This window comes from Pseudophryne corroboree, chromosome 5 (genome assembly GCF_028390025.1).
Source record: "Pseudophryne corroboree isolate aPseCor3 chromosome 5, aPseCor3.hap2, whole genome shotgun sequence".
Classification (NCBI taxonomy): domain Eukaryota; kingdom Metazoa; phylum Chordata; class Amphibia; order Anura; family Myobatrachidae; genus Pseudophryne; species Pseudophryne corroboree.
In genome coordinates, this window is record NC_086448.1 from 245,614,063 (window position 1) to 245,641,842 (window position 27,780).

General features: G+C 46.1%; 1 protein-coding gene across 6 annotated transcripts in view; it reads right to left on the reverse strand.

The window, feature by feature from the left end:
- THRB (thyroid hormone receptor beta) overlaps nt 1-27,780 on the reverse strand; it is a 589,925-nt gene that overhangs the window by 198,905 nt on the left and 363,240 nt on the right. For all 6 annotated transcript variants that reach the window (XM_063922223.1, XM_063922218.1, XM_063922220.1 and 3 more), the window contains one exon: nt 23,743-23,791. The gene's annotated coding sequence lies outside the window, so the exon portion shown is untranslated. The remainder of the gene's footprint in view (nt 1-23,742; nt 23,792-27,780) is intronic.

The following is a 27,780-nucleotide window of genomic DNA, read 5'->3' on the forward strand; positions in this document are numbered from 1 at the left end:
ACATGCAAAAATTTAGATCCTAATGTGTAAATGACTAGATTGAGAACACCTTATTGTGTAACGTGCATTTACTTCATACCTTTAAATATACCCACTTCTGAATGAAAAGAGAGATGCAATATTTATATACAGTTTGTGTATCAGATTGAAAGGGAACAGCTCACCATCGGGCATGCACACAAAGAAAGAAAGAAAAACCTTTTTAAGGGATAACGATTAATCACTTATAAAGTGGTAAAATTAACAATACACCTGTATTCCCTTTAGCAGCTGCAAAACTAACCAGACAGCACTATTAGTGTTCACTCTAGGCTGTTTTAGCAGGGTGCCGCGCCCTGCCCGTTTTTTAACAGGCAAAACCCGCCCTGCCCCTTTTGCGGCGCCCTGCTAGAACAGCCGCCCGCTCCCTGCTCTCCCGGCGTATATAGATGCCGTGCGCATGCGCGCGGCATCCATTCACGCATTGGGAGAGGGCTGGGGGAAGCCCAGCACCGACGGAGGTGCTGGGCACGCCCCCAACAGTGACGTCGCCAGCCACAGACGCTCTCTATAGTAGCGTCTGTGGGCCGCACCGCCCCCTAAAATGATGGAGGCGTGGCCACACCCCCTAATTTGCGTGCCCCCCCCCCCCCCCCCATATAAAGCAGACAAAATCAAATATACTAAAAATCAAATAAAAAAATAATGAATAGCACTGAGAAGATGCAAATTAATTTGGGCTGTGCATACGGAGACATAATAAATTGTCCTCCAACAATTACTGATAGAAATGTCCAAATGTTTATGTCCCGTTCCACAACAATAACATTATAACATATAATTTTAAACTGGCTTTGAAAGGGAGATGATGAGATCCATAGCGCCCGTGCATAAGACTTTGTATGCTAAATGATGGAAGAGTAATCTCAACCTGGTGCACACAAAGAAAGAAATGTTTTTGTATGTAAAAGCCACACAAACATTTTTTATTGGCGTTGTTATAGTCACCTTTAGGATAGTTTTGCTGAGTTGTTTTCCTATAGCAGCCGCCTTTCTCTTAGAACTGAACACATTCACAGACAATCAGATGTCACAAGCACTTAAGGTCAAGTAGTAAAGGATTAGGGGTATATTCAATTAGTGCAGAATTTTCGGCACCAAATTCGATGTGCGTGTATTCAAAAGCCGGCATTTTCGGACATTTTTTAATCCATTTTTGCACTTGCCTTTTCGGGTTTAAAAAAAAAAAAAACAACAAATTGGCATGGGCGAAAACAGGACCAAAAACTGTTGAAAATGCCCGAAAATTTTACAAAACATCTGGATCGGCGCCTATCCACGTGTTTTTTTCATGTGTGGATTTTTCGACCAGTCGAAAAAACGGCACAGGTATTGAATAAGTCGAATGTAAATTTGACCTAAAAATGAGTGAAAAGTGTCATTTTTTCAACTGGTCGAAAAAAAACGACACTAATTGAATACCCCCCTTACTAGAAGAAACAGATTTTATTGGAGAATACTATAACACAGTCAATAGAGTCTTCACAATGGAAGTAAATGACAAAACTGAGCTGTCAGCACCAGATGATGGATAGTGTGATGGGGCAGAAGCACGGAACAAATACAGGATTACAGACAGAAAGTATAAACTCACAACAGAGTGTAACAGTTCATAAAGTAAAGGTGAACAAGTCGCTAGAATGGTGAGAGCAAGATAGAAAACAAGGGAAAAAAATAAGATTTTACTTACCGATAAATCTATTTCTCGGAGTCCGTAGTGGATGCTGGGGTTCCTGAAAGGACCATGGGGAATAGCGGCTCCGCAGGAGACAGGGCACAAAAAGTAAAGCTTTTTCCGATCAGGTGGTGTGCACTGGCTCCTCCCCCTATGACCCTCCTCCAGACTCCAGTTAGGTACTGTGCCCGGACGAGCGTACACAATAAGGGAGGATTTTGAATCCCGGGTAAGACTCATACCAGCCACACCAATCACACCGTACAACTTGTGATCTAAACCCAGTTAACAGTATGATAACAGCGGAGCCTCTGAAAGATGGCTTCCTTCAACAATAACCCGAATTAGTTAACAATAACTATGTACAATTTATGCAGATAATCCGCACTTGGGATGGGCGCCCAGCATCCACTACGGACTCCGAGAAATAGATTTATCGGTAAGTAAAATCTTATTTTCTCTATCGTCCTAGTGGATGCTGGGGTTCCTGAAAGGACCATGGGGATTATACCAAAGCTCCCAAACGGGCGGGAGAGTGCGGATGACTCTGCAGCACCGAATGAGAGAACTCCAGGTCCTCCTTAGCCAGAGTATCAAATTTGTAAAATTTTACAAACGTGTTCTCCCCTGACCACGTAGCTGCTCGGCAAAGTTGTAATGCCGAGACCCCTCGGGCAGCCGCCCAAGATGAGCCCACCTTCCTTGTGGAGTGGGCCTTTACAGATTTAGGCTGTGGCAGGCCTGCCACAGAATGTGCAAGCTGGATTGTGCTACAGATCCAACGAGCAATCGTCTGCTTAGACGCCGGAGCACCCATCTTGTTGGGTGCATACAATATAAACAACGAGTCAGATTTTCTGACTCCAGCTGTCCTTGCAATATATATTTTTAATGCTCTGACAACGTCCAGTAACTTGGAGTCCTCCAAGTCACTTGTAGCCGCAGGCACTACAATAGGCTGGTTCAGATGAAATGCTGACACCACCTTAGGGAGAAAATGCGGACGAGTCCGCAGTTCTGCCCTGTCCGAATGGAAAATCAGATATGGGCTTTTGTAAGATAAAGCTGCCAATTCTGACACTCTCCTGGCAGAAGCCAGGGCTATAAGCATGGTCACTTTCCATGTGAGATATTTCAAATCCACCTTTTTTAGTGGTTCAAACCAATGAGATTTTAGGAAATCCAAAACCACATTGAGATCCCACGGTGCCACTGGAGGCACCACAGGAGGCTGTATATGCAGCACTCCCTTAACAAAGGTCTGGACTTCAGGGACTGAAGCCAATTCTTTTTGAAAGAAAATCGACAGGGCCGAAATTTGAACCTTAAGAGATCCCAATTTGAGACCCATTGACAATCCTGATTGCAGGAAATGTAGGAATCGACCCAGTTGAAATTCCTCCGTCGGAGCACTCCGATCTTCGCACCACGCAACATATTTTCGCCAAATTCGGTGATAATGTTGCACGGTTACTTCCTTCCTTGCTTTAATCAAAGTAGGAATGACTTCTTCCGGCATGCCTTTTTCCTTTAGGATCCGGCGTTCAACCGCCATGCCGTCAAACGCAGCCGCGGTAAGTCTTGAAACAGACAGGGACCCTGCTGAAGCAAGTCCCTCCTTAGAGGTAGAGGCCACGGATCTTCCGTGATCATCTCTTGAAGTTCCGGGTACCAAGTCCTTCTTGGCCAATCCGGAACCACTAGTATCGTTCTTACGCCTCTTTGCCGTATAATTCTCAATACTTTTGGCATGAGAGGCAGAGGAGGAAACACATACACCGACTGGTACACCCAAGGCGTTACCAGCGCGTCCACAGCTATTGCCTGCGGATCTCTTGACCTGGCGCAATACCTGTCCAGTTTTTTGTTGAGGCGAGACGCCATCATGTCCACCATTGGTCTTTCCCAACGGGTTACCAGCATGTGGAAGACTTCTGGATGAAGTCCCCACTCTCCCGGGTGAAGATCGTGTCTGCTGAGGAAGTCTGCTTCCCAGTTGTCCACTCCCGGGATGAACACTGCTGACAGTGCTATCACATGATTCTCTGCCCAGCGAAGAATCCTTGCAGCTTCTGCCATTGCACTCCTGCTTCTTGTGCCGCCCTGTCTGTTCACATGGGCGACTGCCGTGATGTTGTCCGACTGGATCAACACCGGTTTTCCCTGAAGCAGAGGTTCTGCCTGGCTTAGAGCATTGTATATTGCTCTTAGTTCCAGAATGTTTATGTGAAGAGACGTTTCCAGGCTCGTCCATACTCCCTGGAAGTTTCTTCCTTGTGTGACTGCTCCCCAGCCTCTCAGGCTGGTGTCCGTGGTCACCAGGATCCAATCCTGTATGCCGAATCTGCGGCCCTCCAATAGATGAGCACTCTGCAACCACCACAGAAGAGACACCCTTGTCCTTGGAGACAGGGTTATCCGCAGGTGCATCTGAAGATGCGACCCTGACCATTTGTTCAACAGATCCCTTTGGAAAATTCTTGCGTGGAATCTGCCGAATGGAATTGCTTCGTAAGAAGCCACCATTTTTCCCAGGACTCTTGTGCATTGATGTACAGACACCTTTCCTGGTTTTAGGAGGTTCCTGACAAGCTCGGATAACTCCTTGGCTTTTTCCTCCGGGAGAAAAACCTTTTTCTGAACCGTGTCCAGAATCATCCCTAGGAACAGCAGACGAGTTGTCGGCATTAACTGGGATTTTGGAATATTCAGAATCCACCCGTGCTGTTTTAGCACTTCCTGAGACAGTGCTAATCCCATCTCTAGCTGTTCTCTGGACCTCGCCCTTATTAGGAGATCGTCCAAGTATGGGATAATTAATACGCCTTTTCTTCGAAGAAGAATCATCATCTCGGCCATTACCTTTGTAAAGATCCGAGGTGCCGTGGACAATCCGAACGGCAGCGTCTGAAACTGATAGTGACAGTTTTGTACAACGAACCTGAGGTACCCCTGGTGTGAGGGGTAAATTGGAACGTGGAGATACGCATCCTTGATGTCCAAGGATACCATAAAGTCCCCCTCTTCCAGGTTCGCTATCACTGCTCTGAGTGACTCCATTTTGAACTTGAACTTCTTTATGTACAGGTTCAAGGACTTCAGATTTAGAATAGGCCTTACCGAGCCATCCGGCTTCGGTACCACAAAAAGAGTGGAATAATACCCCTTCCCTTGTTGCAGAAGAGGTACCTTGACTATCACCTGCTGAGAGTACAGCTTGTGAATGGCTTCCAACACCGTCTCCCTTTCGGAGGGGGACGTTGGTAAAGCAGACTTCAGGAAACGGCGAGGTGGATCTGTCTCTAATTCCAACCTGTATCCCTGAGATATTATCTGCAGGATCCAGGGATCTACTTGCGAGTGAGCCCACTGCGCGCTGTAATTTTTGAGACGACCCCCCACGGTCCCCGAGTCCGCTTGAGAAGCCCCAGCGTCATGCTGAGGCTTTTGTAGAAGCCGGGGAGGGCTTCTGATCCTGGGAAGGAGCTGCGTGTTGCTGTCTCTTCCCTCGACCTTTGCCTCGTGGCAGATATGAATAGCCCTTTGCTCTCTTATTTTTAAAGGAACGAAAGGGCTGCGGTTGAAAAGTCGGTGCCTTTTTCTGTTGGGGAGTGACTTGAGGTAGAAAGGTGGATTTCCCGGCTGTAGCCGTGGCCACCAAATCTGATAGACCGACTCCAAATAACTCCTCCCCTTTATACGGCAAAACTTCCATATGCCGTTTTGAATCCGCATCGCCTGTCCACTGTCGCGTCCATAAAGCTCTTCTGGCCGAAATGGACATAGCACTTACCCGTGATGCCAGTGTGCATATATCCCTCTGTGCATCACGCATATAAAGAAATGCATCCTTTATTTGTTCTAACGACAGTAAAATATTGTCCCTGTCCAGGGTATCAATATTTTCAATCAGGGATTCTGACCAAACTACCCCCGCACTGCCCATCCAGGCAGTCGCTACAGCTGGTCGTAGTATAACACCTGCATGTGTGTATATACTTTTTTGGATATTTTCCATCCTCCTATCTGATGGATCTTTAAGTGCGGCCGTCTCAGGAGAGGGTAACGCCACTTGTTTAGATAAGCGTGTTAGCGCCTTGTCCACCCTAGGAGGTGTTTCCCAGCGCTCCCTAACCTCTGGCGGGAAAGGGTATAATGACAATAATTTCTTTGAAATTATCAGCTTTTTATCAGGGGCAACCCACGCTTCATTACACACGTCATTTAGTTCTTCTGATTCAGGAAAAACTATAGGTAGTTTTTTCATACCCCACATAATACCCTGTTTAGTGGTACCTGTAGTATCAGCTAAATGTAACGCCTCCTTCATTGCCAAAATCATATAACGTGTGGCCCTACTGGAAAATACGGTTGATTCGTCACCGTCACCACTGGAGTCATCGCCTGTGTCTGGGTCTGTGTCGACCGACTGAGGCAAAGGGCGTTTCACAGCCCCTGACGGTGTTTGAGTCGCCTGGACAGGCACTAATTGATTGTCCGGCCGTCTCATGTCGTCAAACGACTGCTTTAGCGTGTTGACACTATCCCGTAGTTCCATAAATAAAGGCATCCATTCTGGTGTCGACTCCCTAGGGGGTGACATCCTCATATTTGGCAATTGCTCCGCCTCCACACCAATATCGTCCTCATACATGTCGACACACACGTACCGACACACAGCAGACACACAGGGAATGCTCCTAACGAAGACAGGACCCACTAGCCCTTTGGGGAGACAGAGGGAGAGTTTGCCAGCACACACCAAAAGCGCTATATATATATCAGGGATAGCCTTATAATAAGTGCTCCCTTATAGCTGCTTTGTTATATCAAAATATCGCCATAAATGTGCCCCCCCCTCTCTGTTTTACCCTGTTTCTGTAGTGCAGTGCAGGGGAGAGACTTGGGAGCCGTCCTGACCAGCGGAGCTGTGAGAGGAAATGGCGCCGTGTGCTGAGGAGATAGGCCCCGCCCCTTTTCCGGCGGGCTCGTCTCCCGCTATTTAGAAAAATTAGGCAGGGGTTAAATATCTCCATATAGCCTCTAGGGCTATATGTGAGGTATTTTTAGCCTTTATAGGTACACATTTGCCTCCCAGGGCGCCCCCCTCCCAGCGCCCTGCACCCTCAGTGACTGCCGTGTGAAGTGTGCTGAGAGGAAAATGGCGCACAGCTGCAGTGCTGTGCGCTACCTTTAGAAGACTGCAGGAGTCTTCAGCCGCCGATTCTGGACCTCTTCTGATTTCAGCATCTGCAAGGGGGCCGGCGGCGTGGCTCCGGTGACCATCCAGGCTGTACCTGTGATCGTCCCTCTGGAGCTTGATGTCCAGTAGCCAAGAAACCAATCCATCCTGCACGCAGGTGAGTTGACTCCTTCTCCCCTCAGTCCCTCGCTGCAGTGATCCTGTTGCCAGCAGGAATCACTGTAAAATAAAAAACCTAGCTAAACTTTCTCTAAGCAGCTCTTTAGGAGAGCCACCTAGATTGCACCCTTCTCGGCCGGGCACAAAAATCTAACTGGAGTCTGGAGGAGGGTCATAGGGGGAGGAGCCAGTGCACACCACCTGATCGGAAAAAGCTTTACTTTTTGTGCCCTGTCTCCTGCGGAGCCGCTATTCCCCATGGTCCTTTCAGGAACCCCAGCATCCACTAGGACGATAGAGAAATGTGTAGTGGGTCCCATTTCTTTTAAACCTGTAGCTTACATGTAACCATCAAAGATTTGGTCCTCGCCAGGTTTTATAGGGGGTGCAATAGTTCAGTAGAATGAAATTATATGTCCCCAAATAACATATCTACACCCTCCCCTGTGGTTACTTATACCGCTTTTCCACATGTTGCACGGGTCGCAGCCGGGAGCCTGACACGGCTGCGACCCGTGCTACAGCCCACTTCTACACTAGCTCCACCAACCCGGCATATTGCCGGGTTGGTGATGCTGCTGCTGATGCATCAGGGGCGGCGCTGGGAGATCACATGATCTCCCAGTGCCGCCCTTTCATTCACTGTGAACGGGAGCGACATGGCTTCCGTTTACACTACACAGCTTGCTGGGTTGAACACGTGTTCAACCCGGCAAACTACCCGGGTAAGATTCCCGGATCACTTGATCCGGGAATTTGCAGGGGGGGCCGTTTCCACTAAGAAAAAACACGGGTAAATGCGTGCCCTCGCACATTTACCCGTGTTTTTAGAGCTAGTGGAAACGGGGTATTATTCATGCCATTTTAACCATTGTGTTATAGATGAAGTTCCAGACAATGATATATCTGTCCATCTGGTAGGCAAACTGGACTTTATTTATAACCTTATATATAGATGGTGTAAGCGGGATTTTCCAGAATTAAGCTATAACTGTTTCATCCTTGGCTGTAGGGACACTCCCAAAAGAAAACAATACACTGTGGGTGTTCTGCTAATGAATGGGACTTCAACCTGCGGCCCTCCAGCTGCTGTGGAACTATAGATCCCCGCATGACCTTCTTCAGTTTTAGCATGCCTTAATAGCAAAACTGTAGCAGGGCATGCTGGGATGTGTAGGTCTACAGTAGCTGGAGGGCCACAGTTTGAAGACCCATGCGCTAATGCATGTATCGCTTTTATGGATTTTTCAAAGTCGAACGTGATCAGAAGAAGCACCCGCTCTAAACCTTCTGAGATAACAAAGTGTGCCCTGGGAGGCTGGAGCTGGTGGATGATCCACTTCACAGCATTCAGACATGTGACATTGGGACATATTAAGTCCTTCCCAAATCTGCAAGGTTCCACCCATGTTGGTTAAAATATTGATCCTTTCAGGGTGTGTAAATAGGGGCAAGAGGGAGATAGGCTATTCTGCCCCTGCTTACCCTATAAACAGTCTGATACTTTATGTTATACAAATATTTGCCTGTATGACTGCTGCTAATATCTGTGCGATGATGATAATGGTCCTATGATTACACAATGAGTGGTAAGCCAGGGTAGCACACTAGGGTTTATCTTGTTGCCTGGTCCCCACTTTTGCAGGAAGTGATTCATACTTGTCTAGTCTCCCGGAAGAGTGGGCAAGTCTCCCGGTCGAGCGCCCATCACCCACAACCCCCCCGGCATCCCCTAGCAAACCCTTGGCGGCGCAGTTCAAAGTGGGCGGTCTGGGGGTCAGATGACACGATTTGCGTCATCCTGGCCCCGCCACCTGCCTTGCAATGCCAATATTATCGGCATTGCCCCTGAACATAATCCTGCATCATCGCCATGCCCCTGCTGCTCCGACCTGGCTGCCTCCTCTCGGAGGGAAAAAAACACAATTGGGCGCCAATGATTGTATTGGATGGTAGCCGCACGTTCCTAGGGCCTGGTTTCTCTAACCCCAATTAAGTAAATCAAAAAAAGGAAAGAATGGAACTGCGCATATCATCGAAAATGAGACATTTATTCACTATCACAATATAAAAGAAAAAATTCCCCCAATTACCGGCCGGTTTTAATAGATAAAACAATTAGAATACTGGTTAGTGTATTCAATAACTCCTAACATAAAATTAACACATATATCAAAATATTATGCTTTTAAACACATAGAGATATTAATCTGATTCTTGCATCCATTCACAGGTGACTCATATAACATAGCAGGCGTCCCTGCAATGTTACGCAGGTATTCAAAAGTCCACAGGACTAATTAGAAATGCAGCAAAGTGTAGATATAATTCAGTTGCTATACCCCTGCACAAATGGGGTTTTGTAGAATAGCAGAAATGTCCCGAGAACTGGTTAATGCAAAGACAAAGCAGCAGTTGTAAGCTTGTGATTAGTAATCTATTTAAAGCAGGAGTGTTTGTTAAAAGGCAGTCTCTGATAGCAGGCAATTATTAAAGCACACAGATCTGGGAGCACATTCCCTAATCCCCTTAGCACTGGTGTCCGGGTGCCAAGATGTTAGTTGCAGTTATGCATACAACAAGCAGTTATGCCCACAGAGTTTTCCTATTCAACAATTGAGCCGGCCGGCTATGAACTCACGGTCATCCACATACGCGTTTCTCCGCTTTGATCTGACCTCAGCGGCTTCCTCAGTGTGTATGGAGCCAATTCACAGGCTTAAATGCCAGCATCGTCTTTCTGTTCCTGTCCTGCGTGCGCACATCCACCGTGCGCCGTGCTCCAAGCCTCGTTATTATCTTACATAGAACGGAGGTTTTCAGTGGCTTCCGTCCTCAGTTAAAACCAAGCCTCATTTTCACCCCAGGATCACACCATCTCCATATTATCCTGCGGCGCTTCAAAGGGCTTTTTTAATCAATAGACTATCATCACCTGTGTAGTCACCATTGTATGTATATATACTTCTAAAATTCTATAAACAGGTATATACACATAAAGATTATTAACAGCACACTTACATTACTTCAGCAGAATGGGCAGCACTCATCTATCCTGCAACTCGGACACACAGGAGTGGTTCTAGAAGTGAGCAAGCTGTGCCTGTGCCCAGGGCGCTGCGGCCTGTGGGCGCAGTCACCCCACAGGCACCACCCACACCTCACAGTCTCCATCTGCAGCAGGCGCTGTGGGCTGTGTGGGCGCCCGCTGCAGCCGGCACCATTGTCAGACACTAGAAGTCCTAATTGACCTCTAGTGTCTGTGCGGCGCTATGGTAGAAACATCATGATGTCTCTCCCATAGATCCGAGAAGCAGGCGGCCAGAGACGGAGGGCTGGTGAGTATTGGGTGGTTGTTTTTTTAATTTGTGTGTGTAAGCGGTGCTACTGGGGGCAAATTTACAGCGGGCACATCTGCAGGGGGCAAATCTGCATGGGGCACAACTACTGGGGGCACATCTACTGGGAGAAAATCTACTGGGGCACAACTATTGGGGGCACACCTGGTGGTGTAATGTGACTGACGGACACTGCTATGCCGAGTAATGTAAATAGGTACTATTATGTGGACAATGCCCTTTCCTACGAAGCCACGCCCCTATTTATGCTGCACGCCAAAGGCACGCACTACACCTGTTTTGCCTGTCTGTCGTGGGGGGGGGGGGGGGGGTGCCAAAGGAAACTTCCGCCATGGGCGCCACAAGGTCTAGAACCGGCCCTGCGGACACATGGGCATACATGCGGGTGTGACTTAGGGGGTCATTCTGAGTTGTTCTCTCGTTGCCGATTTTTGCAACGGAGCGATTAAGGCAAAAAAGCGCATGGTACGCAGTGCGCATGCGCTAAGTATTTTAGCACAAAACTTAGTAGATTTACTCACGTCCGAACGAAGAATTTTCATCGTTGGAGTGATCAGAGTTTGATTGACAGGAAGTGGGTGTTTCTGGGCGGAAACTGACCGTTTTCTGGGATTGTGCAGAAAAACGCAGGTGTGCCAGCATAAAACGCGGGAGTGTCTGGAGAAACGGGGGAGTGGCTGGCCGAACGCAGCGCATGTTTGTGACATCAAACCAGGAACAAAACGGGCTGAGCTGATCGCAGTGTAGGAGTAAGTCTCGAGCTACTCAGAAACTGCTAAGAATTTTCTATTCGCAATTCTGTTAATCTTTCGTTCGCAATTCTGCTAAGCTAAGATACACACCCAGAGGGCGGCGCCCTAGCGTGTGCAATGCTGCTAAAATCTGCTAGCGAGCGAACAACTCGGAATGACCCCCTTAGTACGGTGCCCATATATTCCTATGGGCGTGCGTACTTAGATGTACTCGCACATCCTAGTCGCAGGCACACTTGCCGCACCTGGATTCCGCATATACGCGAAGCTGCAGGATGGATGAGCGTGGCTACATCCAGTGGTCAAAGTGGGCTGGTATACAGCGGCATGGCATACCAGCACTTATTTCCACTGAACCCAGAAGTCGTTTTTTTTAAATTAAATTAAAGAGTGTGCAGCAGGAGGCGAGGGAAGTGGGCAGCCTGCTGCACTAAGGATGCTTGCAGCTCCCGTCCCTGCCAGACCTCTTGAGTGCCAGACCTGTGAGGCTCTCTGCCACCTGCCTGCCGCCAGAGGGACCTCACCGCTGCCGCACCGAAGGCCTTCTTCTCACCACTGCCGCACCGAAGGCCTTCTTCTCACTGCCGCTGCACCGAAGGCCTTCTTCTCACCGCCGCCACCGCTGCTGCCCATGGGCTCCTCTGCCGCCGCCAACTACACCTCTGCACAGCCGCTGACCACAGACCCTTCCGCACCTCCGCTGCTCATCTCCTCAGGTAATGTTCCCCAGCTGGCCCTCTGCCACTCTCCCTGTCCCTGCTGTCCCTCCTGTCACTCTCCCTGTCGTCACTCTCCCTGTCCCTGCTGTCACTCTCTCTCTCCTTGTCCCTGTTGTCATTCTTCCTCTCCATGTCCCTGCTGTTCCTGCTGTCACTCTCCCTGTCCCTGCTGTCACTCTTCCTGTCCCTGCTGTCACTCTCCCTGTCCCTGCTGTCACTCTCTCTGTCCCTGCTGTCACTCTTCCTGTCTCTGCTGTCACTCTCCCTGTCCCTGCTGTCACACTCTCTGTCCCTGCTGTCACTCTCCCTGTCCCTGCTGTCACTCTCCCTGTCCCTGCTGTCACTCTTTCTGTCTCTGCTGTCACTCTCTCTTCCTGTCCCTGAATTGTGGATCATACTGTGTGGGATAATGTGAATTTTGGCTCATACTGTGTGGCATATTGTGAATTTTGGCTCATACTGTGTGGCATATTGTGAATTTTGGCTCATACTGTGTAGCATATTGTGACTTTTGGCTCATACTGTGTGGCATATTGTGAATTTTGGCTCATACTGTGTGGCATATTGTGAATTTTGGCTCATTCCGTGTGATATATAGTGAACTGTATGTAATACTCTTTCACACTTCACTTGCTATCTTTCATTAATGTGTTTCCTTGGGGTAGTTTGGTTGGGCTGGTTTGGGGGTATCCCATGCCCTAGACTTGAACCCTTATGTTAAGGACTTACCCGATGATGAGGTTACCTGGACATGGTGGGTAAACCCATAACCTTGGCCTAGATTATGCAAAAAAACTCTATTTAATTGCAAAATGTTTTGCTAAATGAATTACTATTAAATATAAATTAAGTCTGTGTAGAAACAGAACTACTTCTATATAGCCAGTTTACATGGATATACAGTAACAGTGCTAATACTGGTCTCCCCTTCACTGCCCCATGTTGGTGGTTGTTATAATGATGTCACTGAACTGACACAGAACACCACCAGGGGAGTGACAATGAGGATATGGCAAACTATTTTATTTTCAATTCAGAGAACATTAAGAGCTTGCAATTAAAATATAGCTTGGTATTAGATTGTTTTGTATATGATTAATCTCAAAATTAATTTCAGAGCCATTTTTTGAAAAATCTGCATTGTGTAGGGTAGCAGTACTTCTGCCTGTAGGAAACTTATTGAAACATGCCTAGGTTAGCAATTTTATCTTTACCAATCACCTATTTTTCACAGCACAAATAATGGATGTAGCGTTATCTATATGTATTAGACACACAAGCTCTTATTTAGGGTGTGTACACTCAATATTCCTAGGAGAACATTCATGCTGAATACTGCCTGGACCACAATAGCTAATTCTTCATTTCATTTCAAGTGTGCAGAAAGTCCCCCAGAAACACATAATACTAACATATGGATTTCGTCTTTAGGAAAAGCCTAGGTTACATCTTGTGTATAACTTCAACGGAATAAAAACCCCAAACTGAATATAAAGTGTGGAATGTCTATCCTTTAAAGACTATAAAATAAACACACGTATGCTACACATATGTGAATTATGTTAAGTTGCTTAATATAAAAATAACAATCATGTTTTAGCAAACCATAAATATGTCCAAACGTTATTGAAAGGCAATAAATAAATCGAGGGAGAAAAACTGAGAGGCAGAGTTGACCCTGGCAAACAATCAAGTATGAGTAACAATATTCCTTGGAAACCAATAAAAGACGATGATTCTGTAAAAAGAATATAACTACTCTCATCTGAAATAATCCTATTCCTGTCTCCATTAAAATATCAGCAATTTGTAAATCTGCTTAATATACTGCAAATGTATTACATCCACTTATATAAATAAATTTTAGGTCTGACTGTAGTGTAGGGCCGTTTTGGTTGTAAAGTATGACTCCCAACATTTTAATTGTATGTTTTGGGACAGTCTGCAGTGGTGTGCCACCAAGAAATGGACCTACTCACATTGGGGGCAATGCCATACCTCCCAACATTTAAGTATTGAGAAGTGGGACTCCTGAGCGCACGAAGCGCGTGCGTCCGAAAAGGGGGCATGGCCTAAATGAAAGGGATAATGGTCTTGCGGCAGTGCGGTTATCGCGAGTCATGTCCCCTTTTGCCATCACTAAAGGGGGCATGACCAGCGCTGTGTGAGCCACAGGCATGCCCCCAGTCCCTCTGTCTTCACTGAATAGACGCTGAGTGCATGTACACAGCGTTTATTTACCTCCGAGCAGCGAGTGCAGGAGCCTCCCAACTGCCCCACCACCGCGGGACACTGCAGCTCATGGGTGGGGAAGTCCCCAAAAAACGGGACTGTCCTGCGAAAATCAGGACAGTTGGGAGGTATGACATTGCTATATCACACTAAAGTGCAATACATCCCGAGGGCCTGCATAATGCTTCTGAACATTGCCCCCAACACTCCTTAAAAACTTCTTGCACTCCCAATGATGGAAGATTAGTCACGAAGACCGGAGGCAGAAACTCCGTTACCATCGTTGATTATCCAAATGTGCGCTACCACCCCACCGTCCCCGAAGTAAAGGACTTACCTGTGTCACTCACAGAACTCCTGCACTTGGTGGAGGTGATGCAGCGGATGAAAGGCCCAGGATTAAAGTTGCCAGTTTTCCTTCACACTTCTTGGCAACCCCGCTGGTGCCCACCTATTCACCTTGCGCAAAAGCTTCCGTTGGCTGCAGGGGTTTCACCGCTGCATGCACCTCTAGCATCAGTGAGTGAGACAAACCTCTCAGACTCCAAGGGAGCAATGTTACTAAAGGTTTGAATTTGCTGTTTCTTTGTGTGAAAAAGACGCAATTTTGCTAATGACAAATTTACTAAGGATCAATTTGCATGGAAGTTGCATGTTAAATGCGACTTCGCTCTCCAAATCATCACAAATCAACATAGGTACAAACATCATCAAAATAACATTGGCATCAGTGTAAATCGCACATCTGCTAAGAAGCGTCTTTGCAAATACACACAAATTTGAAACAAAATTGCACCTCAATGCCCTAAGGGCCCGATTCAGACATGATCGCTCATCTGCAAATTTGCAGAGGTTTGCGATCACATAGTCGCCCCCCAAACAGAGTGAATACCCGCCCCGTGCAAGTCTGCGTTCACCTTGCGAAAAATGTCTGTGTACGCCGGTCAGCTGCAAATCCATTCGCAACTCACTCACGATCGAATGTTTTATCCAGTCTGTGCAAAACCCAAGACCTACTCCTACAGTGCGATAGCGACAGGCTGTTCTGGGCCGAAGCAGACGTCACACATCCTCCCTGAAAATACTTGGGCATGTCTGCGTTTTTTCTGACACTCCCAGAAAACGGCCAGTTACCACCCCCAAACGTCCGCTTCCTGTCAATCAACTTGTGTATGCCAAGCGATCAAAAAAGTCGCTGGATTCTTTTGCAGTTTGCCTCACCCATGTGCATTGCTATCCGTATGCATGCGCAGTCGATCGGCCACCTTGCGAATTCGCACAACAGCGATCAGGTCTGAATCGGGCCCTAAATAAATGCACTGGTTTTTTTTTAGCATGTTGACAGACATGAGAACAACTTTTTCCCCTAAGTCCCATCCAAAGCCCAACCAAAATCACACAAAGAACACACATCAATGCACCACTTTCAGAAAGCGACATGTGAAAACCATTCTAATTAATGCTTAACCAATTAAAATGCTAATAAAAGCCAACCAAGTAACCTGCTGCTCTCAACCATGGGAGTAGTAGGTTATGAAGTAGCCTGGATGCAGGCAGTGATTTCATGTGGCCTGCACCAGCTGACTGAAAGGGCCCAGGAACAAGAAACAGAACAGAGGAACCAGAAGGTTGGAATGTGTTTATTTCACTTTATGGCGACTTGAGGTGCGAATTAGGGTGTGATTTGTGATGTAAATTATTATGCCACTTGTGGTGCAAACTGAGATGCAAATAGCTTTCTGTTGGCATATGTCTTGTGAGGCATTCTACTGCCATTATAGCCAGGCCCGGCGCTACTCACTCAGCAAAGGGATGCAAAGCAGGTAGGCGCCTGACTGGAGAGGCGCTCTCCCTGCTCTGCATCCCAGCTGCTGCGCCTGGGCTCCCTGCTGCTGCTGCTGTGCCTGTCACACTGTTTGACAGGCAGCGGCCCCGACAGCTTGAAGCTTCCCCCCTACCCCCTGCAGTGTCTGTCAGTGCCCTGAGTTCTGGTCGAAAAAGGGTGTGGAGCTAAATGGCGCTGAGGGGCGGAGCTACACAGGACCAGGCTGAAGAGGACAGAAACTGCTACAAATCCAGCCAGCCAGATGGTACAGTATGTTGAAGGAGCGTGAGTGAGAAAGTGTGTGTGTGCATGTATATATATATATATATATATATATATGTGTGTGTGTGTGTGTGTGTGTGTGTGTGTATCTACAGTATGTGTGTGTATGTATATGTGTGTGGCACTATGGGGCATAGTGTATCTGGCACTGTGGAGCATATCTGGCACTGGGGGCATATGTGTATCTGGCACAGTGGGGGTGTATCTGGCACTGTGGCGGCATATATGGCACTGCTGGGGGCATTTGTGTATCTGGCACTGTGGGGCATTTGTGTATCTGGCACTGTGGGGCCTTCGTGTATCTGGCACTGTGGGGCATTTGTGTATCTGGCACAGTGGGGGCATATGTGTATCTGGCACTATTGGGGTACTATGTGTATCTGGCCCCCCATATGTGTATCAAGCCCCCATTTTCATTGGCAACACCACATGTGGTATTTGGTCACACCCCATGTGGCATTTGGCCACACCCCATGTGGCATTTGGCCACACCCATTTTTTTGGCACTCGCGCCAAAGGCGCACACACACAGTTCCACTAAGACATTTTTTCTACTTGTACCACTGGTGGAGGGGGGCATAATTTGTATAAATGGCACTTCTGAGGGCATGATATATAACCGGCACTACTACTGGGGCTATAATGTGTATAACTGCCGCTACTACAGGGGCTATTGTGTGTATAACTGGTGCTACCACAGGGGTTATTATGTGTATAACCGGCGCTACCATAGGGGCTATTATGTTTATAACCGGCGCTACCACATGGGCTATTATGTGTATAACCGGCGCTACTACAGGGGCTATTATGTGTATAACTGGCGCCACTACTGGGGACATTATGTGTATAAACAGCACTACTATCCCTTTGTAAAATATGGGAGGGCGCAAATTTATTGTTTGCAGGGGGGGGGGGGCGCCAAACACCCTAGCACCGGCCCTGATTATATCGTATTCATATGTGACTTGTGAAGTGAACTCCCTTGCTAAAACCACAAATTAACACAAAAAGCGCATACCAAAATATGACAACATTCACCACCTTAAGACAAAGACGCATGTGAAAACGCTTGCTAGTAAATGTGTGATTTACGTTACGGAGATGGGGATCAATAAGGAGCAATTAAGAGTGCTTTCTAACCTCGCCCAAAATTGATTCTTAGTATATTCCCCCCAAAAGTCCTAATTGTTGTGTTGTTACTGCCCTACTTAAATTGTGAGAATTGGGAGGTATAGTTTAAGGGCACTGTAACCTACACACTGTGAGAAGGCATCTTAGGATTTTATCATGTGAAGCAAAAATGTAAGCAACACTGGGCCTAATTCAGACCCGATCGCTGCTGCGCGTTTTCGCACAGCGGGTGATCGGGTCTGAACTGCGCCTGCGTCTGCACCGCAATGCGCAACCGCATCGGTGCGCAGCGACGGGATGGTGCGAGCAAAGCGATCGCACGGCCGATTGCAAGGTGACTAACAGGAAGAGGCCATTTGTGGGTGGCAACTGACCGTTTTAGAGGAGTGTCCGGAAAAATACAGGAGGATCCAGGCGTTTGGAAGGAGGGTTTCTGACGTCAGCTCCGTCCAGGATCATCGCAGCAGCTGAGTAAGTTCTAGGCTGTGCAGAGACTGCACAAACTTTTGTTTGTGCAGCTCTCTGCATATGCGATCGCATACCTGCAAAAGGAAATTCCCCCTCTCCTGTAGAGTAGACTACCTGATCACAGGGATGCAAAAAACGCACCCTTGCGATCAGGTCTGAATTAGGCCCTCTATGACAAAGCAACAGTGGAACTCATTGGAACTTCAAACCTCAGCAACGTGTCCTGTTCTGCCATGAATTGGAGGTTGGGAGTGTTATGTAGGGCTTTCGCCAAGGATTTTATACCGAACAGAGAGAGGGGTCTATTTACTAAGCCTTGGACAGAGTTAAGTGGACAGAGATAATATATCAGCCAACCAGCCCCTAACTTTCATTTTACAAACACAGCATGTGACATGGCAGTTAGGAGCTGATTGGCTGTACTTTATATCCGTCCACGGCTTAGTAAATAGACCCTAGAGTTGTTCATTTTTATTGTCTAGGATTTCACCTGTTTCCTTAAACCCCACTCACACGCCTTTGGTACAAGCAACAATGGAAAGGTGTTCTGAGGGCAGGAGGATTGATGACGGCCTAGCGTTTCAGATGTATAAATTATGCCCCCAGATGGTGTGTCTACAACTCCACTGTTGTCACGCCCCTTATGATGTATCATGTAACCACACCCATCCTGTGAGGTAACCACACTATTGACCCAGGTACACCAAATGCAATATTGGGAGGTATGCAGGCTATTATTACATGTAGTAATTCATACACTGCTTTATTTTGACTGTGCAGTCAGTAAGAAACAACATTTCCTAGTGATAAGGAAGCAGACCCTTCAAGTCTGTACAAGACAGGGACGTGATCCATGTCAGGGACGTGCGGTGAGCTAAATAGCTCAGGAGGCACTGGCTAGCACCAGAGCCATATTTACACGCAATATATGAGCCAAAGGGTACATCTAGCCATTATACACAGGTGCAGCAGTATAAACGCCTGGAAATTTTAAGAGTTTTGATCAGAGATGTGCAGAAAAGATAAGCGCCATAGACTTTTACTCCAGAGTTTTGGCTATAAAAATGATTAGAATAATACAAAGAAGATTTAAAACAAATTCTTTGTATTTTTCATATACTTTATACAGTCAAAACTGTGGCACAAACCTTAGTATGACAGGAAAGGCTCTGCCTCACCTGCCTCACCCCACGGCACGTCACTGGTACAAGCACTAGTCCCTATAGCACATGAATATATTGCTCTTAAAGGCAAAGTTTACTTTCTGAATTGTGCCTTCAATATTTACTTTTATGCCCCCCTGAATTCTTCTGCTGCACTAGAAATGTCTCACACTTTATAACTCTCAGTATTTTAAGTAACTGAAAACCTGCTACATCACAGGACACAAATGCCTTTGCTGGCTCGCCTCCTGAGCACTTGATGTAATGACGTTGCGTGCATGACAACAATATGTAGCTTGGAGGGGGCGGGGCCAGCAGCACTGTAAGTGCAGTGCTGACCAGAACTTACACTCCAGGGAGGGTGTACAGGCTGCAGGTGCCTGTATAAAGGACGCTCTGGCGGTGCTACAGTTCATGACTGCAGGGTGCCATTCTAGACATCACCGCTTGCAATTCCCTAGTAATGTCCCTTCCGGAAACATGCCATAAAATGGCATTTATAGAGTTAAAAATTCATAAATGATTATAAAGCATTAGCTGTGCATAATTACAAATAACAAAAAGCACTAGAACAATATTAAAATACTTAGTGGATATCATTGATATTATGTCCCTATAAAGGACCACTTTTGAGGCCACTTACAAAAGTATACATTTGCAACAGTGGTACACTTTGAAAGATTGAAGAAATTCTAGGCTTGAGTCTAAACAGGGTAAAACTCCCTTCAGAAACATTTGGGAGGTTTTCCCTTGGCATAAAGGATCTTGTGGTTAAGGAGGACATGTACTAAGCAGTGATAAACGTGGAGAAGTGAGCCAGTGGAGAAGTTGTCCATGGCAACCAATCAGCTGCTCTGTATGTGTTTATAGTATGCAAATTATAAATGTTACGTCAATGCTGATTGGTTGCCATGGGAAACTTTTCCACTGGCTCACTTCTCCACTTTTATCACTGCTTAGTACATGTCCCCGTAAGTTCCTAAAAAACAGAGGTCTGAACTGGATCACTTGATTGCAGCCCATGTCAACTGCAATAGTTTTTGACATTGGATAGATGGTAATAGTCGTATGGGCCCTACTCACTGGCCGAGGTGCCCGACGGCCGATACGGCCGACGAGCGACCCGGCGGCGGGGGGGGCAGTGACGGGGGGAGTGAAGCTTCTTCACTCCCCCCGTCACCCGGCTCCATAGACGTGCAGGCAAATATGGACGAGATCGTCCATATTGGCCTGCATGCACAGCCGACAGGAGACCAGCGATGAACGAGCGCGGGGACGCGCATCGTTCATCGCTTAAGTCTCCACACTGAAAGATATGAACGAGATCTCGTTCATTTATGAACGAGATCGTTCATATCTTTCAAAATATCGGCCAGTGTGTAGGGCCCATAACACATGAGAACTTGTTTGATTCACTTCTGGAACATTGTAGCAATTGCAAGTGGTAACCATGATGTTCACTTATACCCCTTTCCCACTGCACAAATAACCCGGTATCGAACCCGGCATATTGCCGGGTCGACGCAGGTCAGTGTGCGGTGTGAAAGCGCCAAGTCCGAATTCCCGGGTCGCCTGACCCGGTAATTCAACCTGGGTTATAAGCAGTGTTATACCTGGGTTGAATACCGGGTCAGTGGCTGCGTTAACGGATTTCCGGGTCAGTGCGACCCGAGACCCATTTACTAGATAGGGAGAGGGGGTGCGCAGATGAGCTCATCTCCCAGCGCCGCCTCAGGCTCCGCCCCCTCCCCCCGCTGTGGCAACCAACCGGGCCGGACAGCTAGCTAAAGGGGTAGGAGAGTCTCCAATGCTGGATCCCACCCGGGAAGGACCCGTTTTCCAATTCCCGGGTGGGATCTGGCATTGGAGATCTGAAAGCGGTATTACAACTATCACCAAATTAATTCTTTCTGCAAAAGCAAATAATGAAAAAGTCTGGTGTCCAACAGACATTCCCCATCTTGTCTACACCTCATCATAAATGCTGTATTAACAAAGCCCAAGATAGGACTTTGAGTTGCAGCTCCCTCATTATATGTCTGAGGTGCTCTGTGACTACTTAAACCTCGTGGAAGCTGGGTATGATCACTTCGCTTGAAATGAAATGACATTCTGTTTGCAGTTCACATGTAGAACATTTACATTTTGTTTACTTTGTGGATGCTGTTTGAAATTGTACTATTTTAAGTGATATCAAAGGTCACTCTCAATCAACGTTTGGCTCGCTACTTGCAAATTCCTGTGCAATGTAACCAGCATATAAATATTATTGTAGAGAGCTTGGCCAATAAAATGCCCAAGCAAGCATTTCAGATCATGATAAAACACATGAATCTTTCAGGAACACTAGAAGAGCTGACAGTTTGTTGAACTACAATTACTACTCACAGCAAGCCCTGTCAGCAAAGCAGCGTGACAAATGCTAGATGACAAGTGCCACTTAAGGATGTAATAAATTAATAGTATTACATTACTAATATTATACTATAATGTACAGAAGTGAGTAGAAAGGTGGCCTGGGGCCACATTAATGACCTGATTCTGAACTTGATCTCTTGGTTTCTAAAGAATCTCTGTTCATTGGTGCAAATGGTGATTTTCTGCATATGCATTTGCATCTATAAGGGGAGAATGGTGTGCATGAATACTGGCCCCTGGGTCCAAGGGGGCCCACAATGCACTCCCTGCACCCATATAATAATACTTACTCCTCCGAAGTCCCATAGCAGGCAGTGTTACACGCAATAATCATCGAGAAATGGCGTGGCAGACGTTTTCCTAGTGATTTACACATGCACAGTTGAGATGTCCCCAGGAACAGGGTGTGGGCGCCATGTTCCTGGAGACCTGTGCATACACAGTGGACCACTGCAGTATAGTCATATCACAGTGGAAAATTAGATAAAACTTTTGCAGGTAAAAATAACGTTCACAATGAGATCTGAGGTCTGCAGCTGGCTCATATGTCTCCCTGTACATCAGGTACATACATACATATATACATGGTCAAGTCACATTATTGTGACCACCAGCTAACAGCCAGAGTAACCGCCGTGTGCAGCACAGACAGCAGCTAGATGGACTCAACTGTCATTTTAGACACACATCTGGCAGCCCCCAGGTTCATTTTGACAGTGAGCTGCTCCAGGGTAGCGTGTCGGTCGGCCCTCAAGCACCTTAATAGCCGACATTCACCTCCCACATCAATGGCACGTGATGCTCCACAGTCTCCACATTGGTTATTCGCAATGGTGCCATTTGTCCAGTCATGATACACCTTCACCACAGCAGCACACGAACAGTTCACAAACTGCGCTGTTTCAGAAATGCTGCCGCCCTTGGCCCTAAAGCAGATATAATCAGCCGTTTTTGCAACTCGGATAAATCGCCCCTTTTACCCATGACAGCAACAAGTGATATGTGTGCAGACGGCCTATCGCACACCTTACATACCGACCAAGCCAGCGCACAACACGTGACGTACTTCATGGGCTACGCGCTGCCAACGTCAAATGTAGGAGGTGGTCATAATAGTGTGACACGACCGTGTAAAAGCATGCATTATAATGTGCCTCTCTCCTTAGGGCTGTTGTTACTAATACTAGCTCTAACCGTCACATTTCCTGTCAGATATGCAATGCTCACAACTGTTTTTTTCAGTTTTCAATAGAAAATATTTCTGAACGCTGCAACCATGAGAATGCTGGGAAACACAGAATTACCAACATACTGTATTTAAAATATATTCCAGGGATATTTATTGCTGAACTGGTGCGACAATGCACACCAAGTGTGATACTATCAATCTGACTATAAAATACTCTTTTGCATTTCAAATGCTCCTCTTCGCTAAATCTAAACCAGTAAATGCAGAAACTATGAAGACATATGGTAAGACTTTCACTGAAGAGGCAGAAAATTGAAATTGTATTCTGCAATTGAAAAAAATTTGAAAAACAGGACATTTCCAAGAAAAAACTTTCAAGGGATTAATATACCCTTTTCAGACTGAAACCCCGGGTCCAGCGTGGTTAATTAAACTTGGGCTTTAAGTTGCGTAACTGTGGCTTCATACCAGTTCACACCGCAGGCTGGACACAGGATATTGCCATGTTTACCTCTGCCGGCACTTGGAGAAGACATCATCTCCAAGCACCTGGGCTGTGGCTCTTCCTCTGGTGTGAACTAGACTTCCGGGTTGGGCGACCTGGGTTACCCGTTCACACTGCCCTGTAACCTTGATCCTTCCCGGACCAACCCGGGTTATTCCTGGGTCATTGGGCGTCTCCCTGCTACTAGTACAATTACTAGAATTTTTTATATTTGCCTATGGGAGGTGCACCCCAAAATATGGCTGGGCAAGGCTGGGTACACACTAAGTGATATGTTGTTCAATAAGCCGATGAACGGCATATCGCATAATGACATCGTTCACAGACATATTTGATTTGCACTGCTGCAAAGTCGTGACAATTTATCTAGCAAATATATTTGTACATTTGCCAGTAGCAGATAAGGGCTACATAATGGTACTCAGACTATATATTCTATTGGGAACCACCTCTTTTGGGATTACAGGACAATGACTAAATGGTTGAATATTCCTACTCTTTATCACACATCAAGAAATATACAATGGCAGTTTTCTTTCAAATGTTGTTACAATTAATAGACTCTCCATAACGTCAATTTTCAATGGATTGTCAGGTAACACAATTAATTAATTAATTTGTACCTCATTTGAAAGATGCTGTGGTCTTCTGCCCTTATCTGCCGTGCTCAACCTGCAGAAATGAAAAAAAAAGTGATGAATATTTAAGATCCACAAATTTTTGTTACATTTCATGAAAAAAGCAGCAGGACATACTGTATGGAGTGTTTCCTACTTGTGGCTACATTTTTACAGCACACTAAACATAATAGATGTTTATCTTAAATAGACTTCAGATACCCAGTCACTACTCTACTAAGAGTCAAATATTTGATATTTTACCCCAAATACAAATCTGTAATAGTTTCCTTTGTAAAGCAGCAATCCCATGAAAAAAAAAATATATATTTTATTTTTTTATAAATCACTGTGACAGGCAGAAGAATCTTTCTAATAAACATTTTTTTGCTTGGTTTGTTTCTTCAGGATACTATTAATGATTTAGAATTGCACAGAGTTTCCACTGTGTCATGTGACTATCACTTTAACCACAGGCAAATTCTTGGTTTAAATGGTATCCCATCTTTAGGTCGACCACACTTAGGTCGACAATCATTAGGTTGACATGCTTTAGGTCGACATACATGGTCAGTAGGTCGACTTGGGAAAGTCGACGCATGTAAAGGTCGACATGCGTTTTTCACTTTTTTTCCATTTTTTTTTTACTTTTTCATACTTTCCGATCCACGTGGACTACGATTGGGAATAGGAACCTGTCCACCTTGCCCGAAGCCCGCGAGCCATGCGAGGGGACACGGTGCACTAATTGGGGTTCCCGGTCACTTTACGAAGAAAACAACACCAACATTTTTTTAAAAACTCATGTCGACCTGATGACCGTGTTGACCTATTTCAGGTGTCGACCTAGTCCCTTGTCGACCAATAGTGGTCAACCTGATGACTGTTGACCTAGTTAGGGTCGACTTAATGAAACACACCCGGTTTGAATAGATTTTGAATAGTAGAAAACCGTTTGTAGGAGGATAGCTAAGAAAAATAAAAGACTGATTTATTAAAAAAAATAAAAATTATTTTACAGAAAAAAGCTTCTGTGTGGAATTACTGCTTTAAAATGACAACATACATGCTGCAATTTTGGGCAGCTGGCATAATATTGCTATATATAACCTTAAATGAGTATGATGCCTAATGATATCCTGACAGAAATTGATTAGGACAGTGGGCCTAATTCAGTAAGGATAGCAAATTCTGCTAATTAGCAGAATTTGCTATCCTTTTCCTACAATGCTGGGGTCCGCCCATCCCTGGGTAAGGCCGCTTAGCATGTTGACCGGCGCCTCCCCCCCTTGCCACGCCCAGAGGAGCCCCACCACTGTGTTCACCATCGTGGTGGCTGCATGTGATGTCACGCAGCCGCCGTGATCACGCCCCCGACATGACGCCTCCACCCCCCGTTCACCCCGCACCACCCCAGCAATGCTCCATCTCCTCCCTGTTGCCCCCCCACCTCGCGACCGCCTCTACCTGATTGACAGGCAGAGGCGATCGCATTTTCTGTGCGATTTGCGATCCAACCTAAATTAGCCCCTGTATTAGAGATTTTGGAAAATGTGGTAATTAGACTTATGACCAAAATAATGGTATATACACACTGTCATTAGAATTATGCATTTAAAACGTGTTTAAGATTACGTTGGATTAGAAAAAATAAAAAATAAATTAAGTATTGCAAATCCTTACAAGTATTTATTTTTCAAACTAAGGGATATTGCAGAAGTGGATGGAGACTTTATGAAGTACATACAGACACAGATGAATCATGGAACCATAAAAGGTGTTCCTTCCCTTTACAAAGATGGCATATTACCTTCTTCATGTAAGCCATGTACTGTACAATAGAGAGGTAAACACAATATGGGTACCAGCAACCCTGTTAGTTTCAAACACAGATCTTTAGTAAATAGAACAATGGACTGGTGAGCAGAGCAACTGTTCTACAATGTACATCTATGCTAATCTCCAGCAGAAATCAAACAGCAGGACTGCTAGGCTGACAGGCCGGCATCTCAGCCCTCACCCGCAATCCAGATAACAATTTGTCTATATAAGTCCCTATACAACATAGCAGGAGTATTAGGGTGCTCACTGATATTAGATCATTTAACACCCCAATAGCAAATAGCAGCCCTTCTTCACCCTTCAGCAAAATCTGAATCAAAAATGTACTCCAGGTAACATCAATTGCAAAAATATCTCTCTCTATTTTTCATTAATTATATTTATTGGAAGTAATGCAAATGTATTCCCTATTCAATGCACTGAATAGTCAACACAAATAAAATGTTCCCTACCTTCTTCTAATGGAAGATCATTAAGAGCGTTGTCCAGAATCCTGAATGAAATATAATGCAATTTATAATTCAGAAACAGTGCAGTTATGTGGCTGCCTTTTTGCAAGAAATAAAAACCAAATGTCACTAAAGGATGGATATACTGGCGGGGCTGTACAGTAGGTTAAAAGGGATTATTAAAAATAAAAAAAAATCCCTTTCAGGTTTTTAGCTACTTTCCCATGCTTGCGGAGCATTCATATATTTTCTATGACATCAAATTTTTATTTGCTTTGATACAAGTTCAAAGGGGTCTATTCAGTAATGCAGATACCACATATATTTATCTCATCATTCATTGTATAGTGTAGTGAATGTGCTTTTGTTTTTTTGCCTGTTTCTGGTGAACTACATGATCATGTATTGTCACTGATTTACATGTTGTGTCCCCAGGCCACTTTTCCTGTACCACCTCCTATTGCAGTAACACTCCATAGTTCCAAACCCGGCCTATTGCATAGGTTCCCAAACTCGGCCATCAGGACCCCACACAGTGCATGTTTTGCAGGTCACCCAGCAGGTTCACAGGTGTATTAATTACTCACTAACACATTTTAAAAAGTTCCACAGGTGGAGCTAATTATTTCACTTGCGATTCTGTGAGGAGACCTGCAAAACATGCACTGTGTGGGGTAATGAGGGCCGAGTTTGAGAACCTGTGGCCTATTGTAACTCATCTCTATAAAATGAACACATAAGGGGGGTACACACAGAGAGATCCGTGTTTAAAATCTAAGCAATCTGACTAGATTGCTTAGATTTTAAGCACAGATCTGCCGTGTGTATGCCCCCCAGCGATAGCGATGCGCAGCCCTGTGCATCGGTATCGCCGGTGCTCAATCCAGCAGGCTCAATCCAGCGGGTCGCTCACTTCAGCGCTCCCCCCCCGTCTTCCCGCAGAAATGCGAAAGCATCGCACAGCGGCGATGCTTTTGCATTTGAGGAGTAACTCCCGGCCAGCGGAGCTCCTGCGGCTGGCCGGGAGAACCTCTTCGCTGCCCGGGTCGCAGCGGCTTCGTGTGACGTCACACAGCCGCCGCGTTCCCCCCCCCCCCCAATGGTCCGGCCACGCCTGCGTTGGCCGGACTGCACCCCCTCCTGCCCAGCAACCGCCTCTGCCTGTCAATCAGGCAGAGGCAATCGCTAGGCAACGACGGCCGTCTGGCATGCTCGGGCGCATGCGCAGTTCCGACCCGATCGCTGCACTGCGATAAACTGCAGCGAGCGATCTGGTCGGAATGACCCCCTATATGCATCTGAAATGCCACGTTACAGTGTTTTCCATGAAAACACTGTAGTATAGCATTTTGTATGCAAACACACCTGGGCCCAACACTTTACTAATTCTGCTGTCTGTAATAAACTGGTCCCTACCCATGACATTTTTATCTCCAAATCCATGAATCTCCTAGCATTTCCAGAAAGCTGTATTTCCCCCTCTGACACCACTTTTCCCGCTGCTCTTGCCACTGGAGGCCTCAGAACCTTCACCCCCCAGGAGGTCACCAAGGTGGTCGAGTTGGGGTCCTTCTATTCTCCGGTAACTCCTACCAACTTGCTATATGTTACTTCATGCTATATGCCTCTTCCAACCTGTTCACCTTCAAGTAGCTGTCATTTACCGGCCCCCTGGTATTCCCTACAAATTCCTTGACCACTTTACTTCCTGGCTCCCTCACTTCATCTCTTCAGCTATTTCCTCTATTATCTC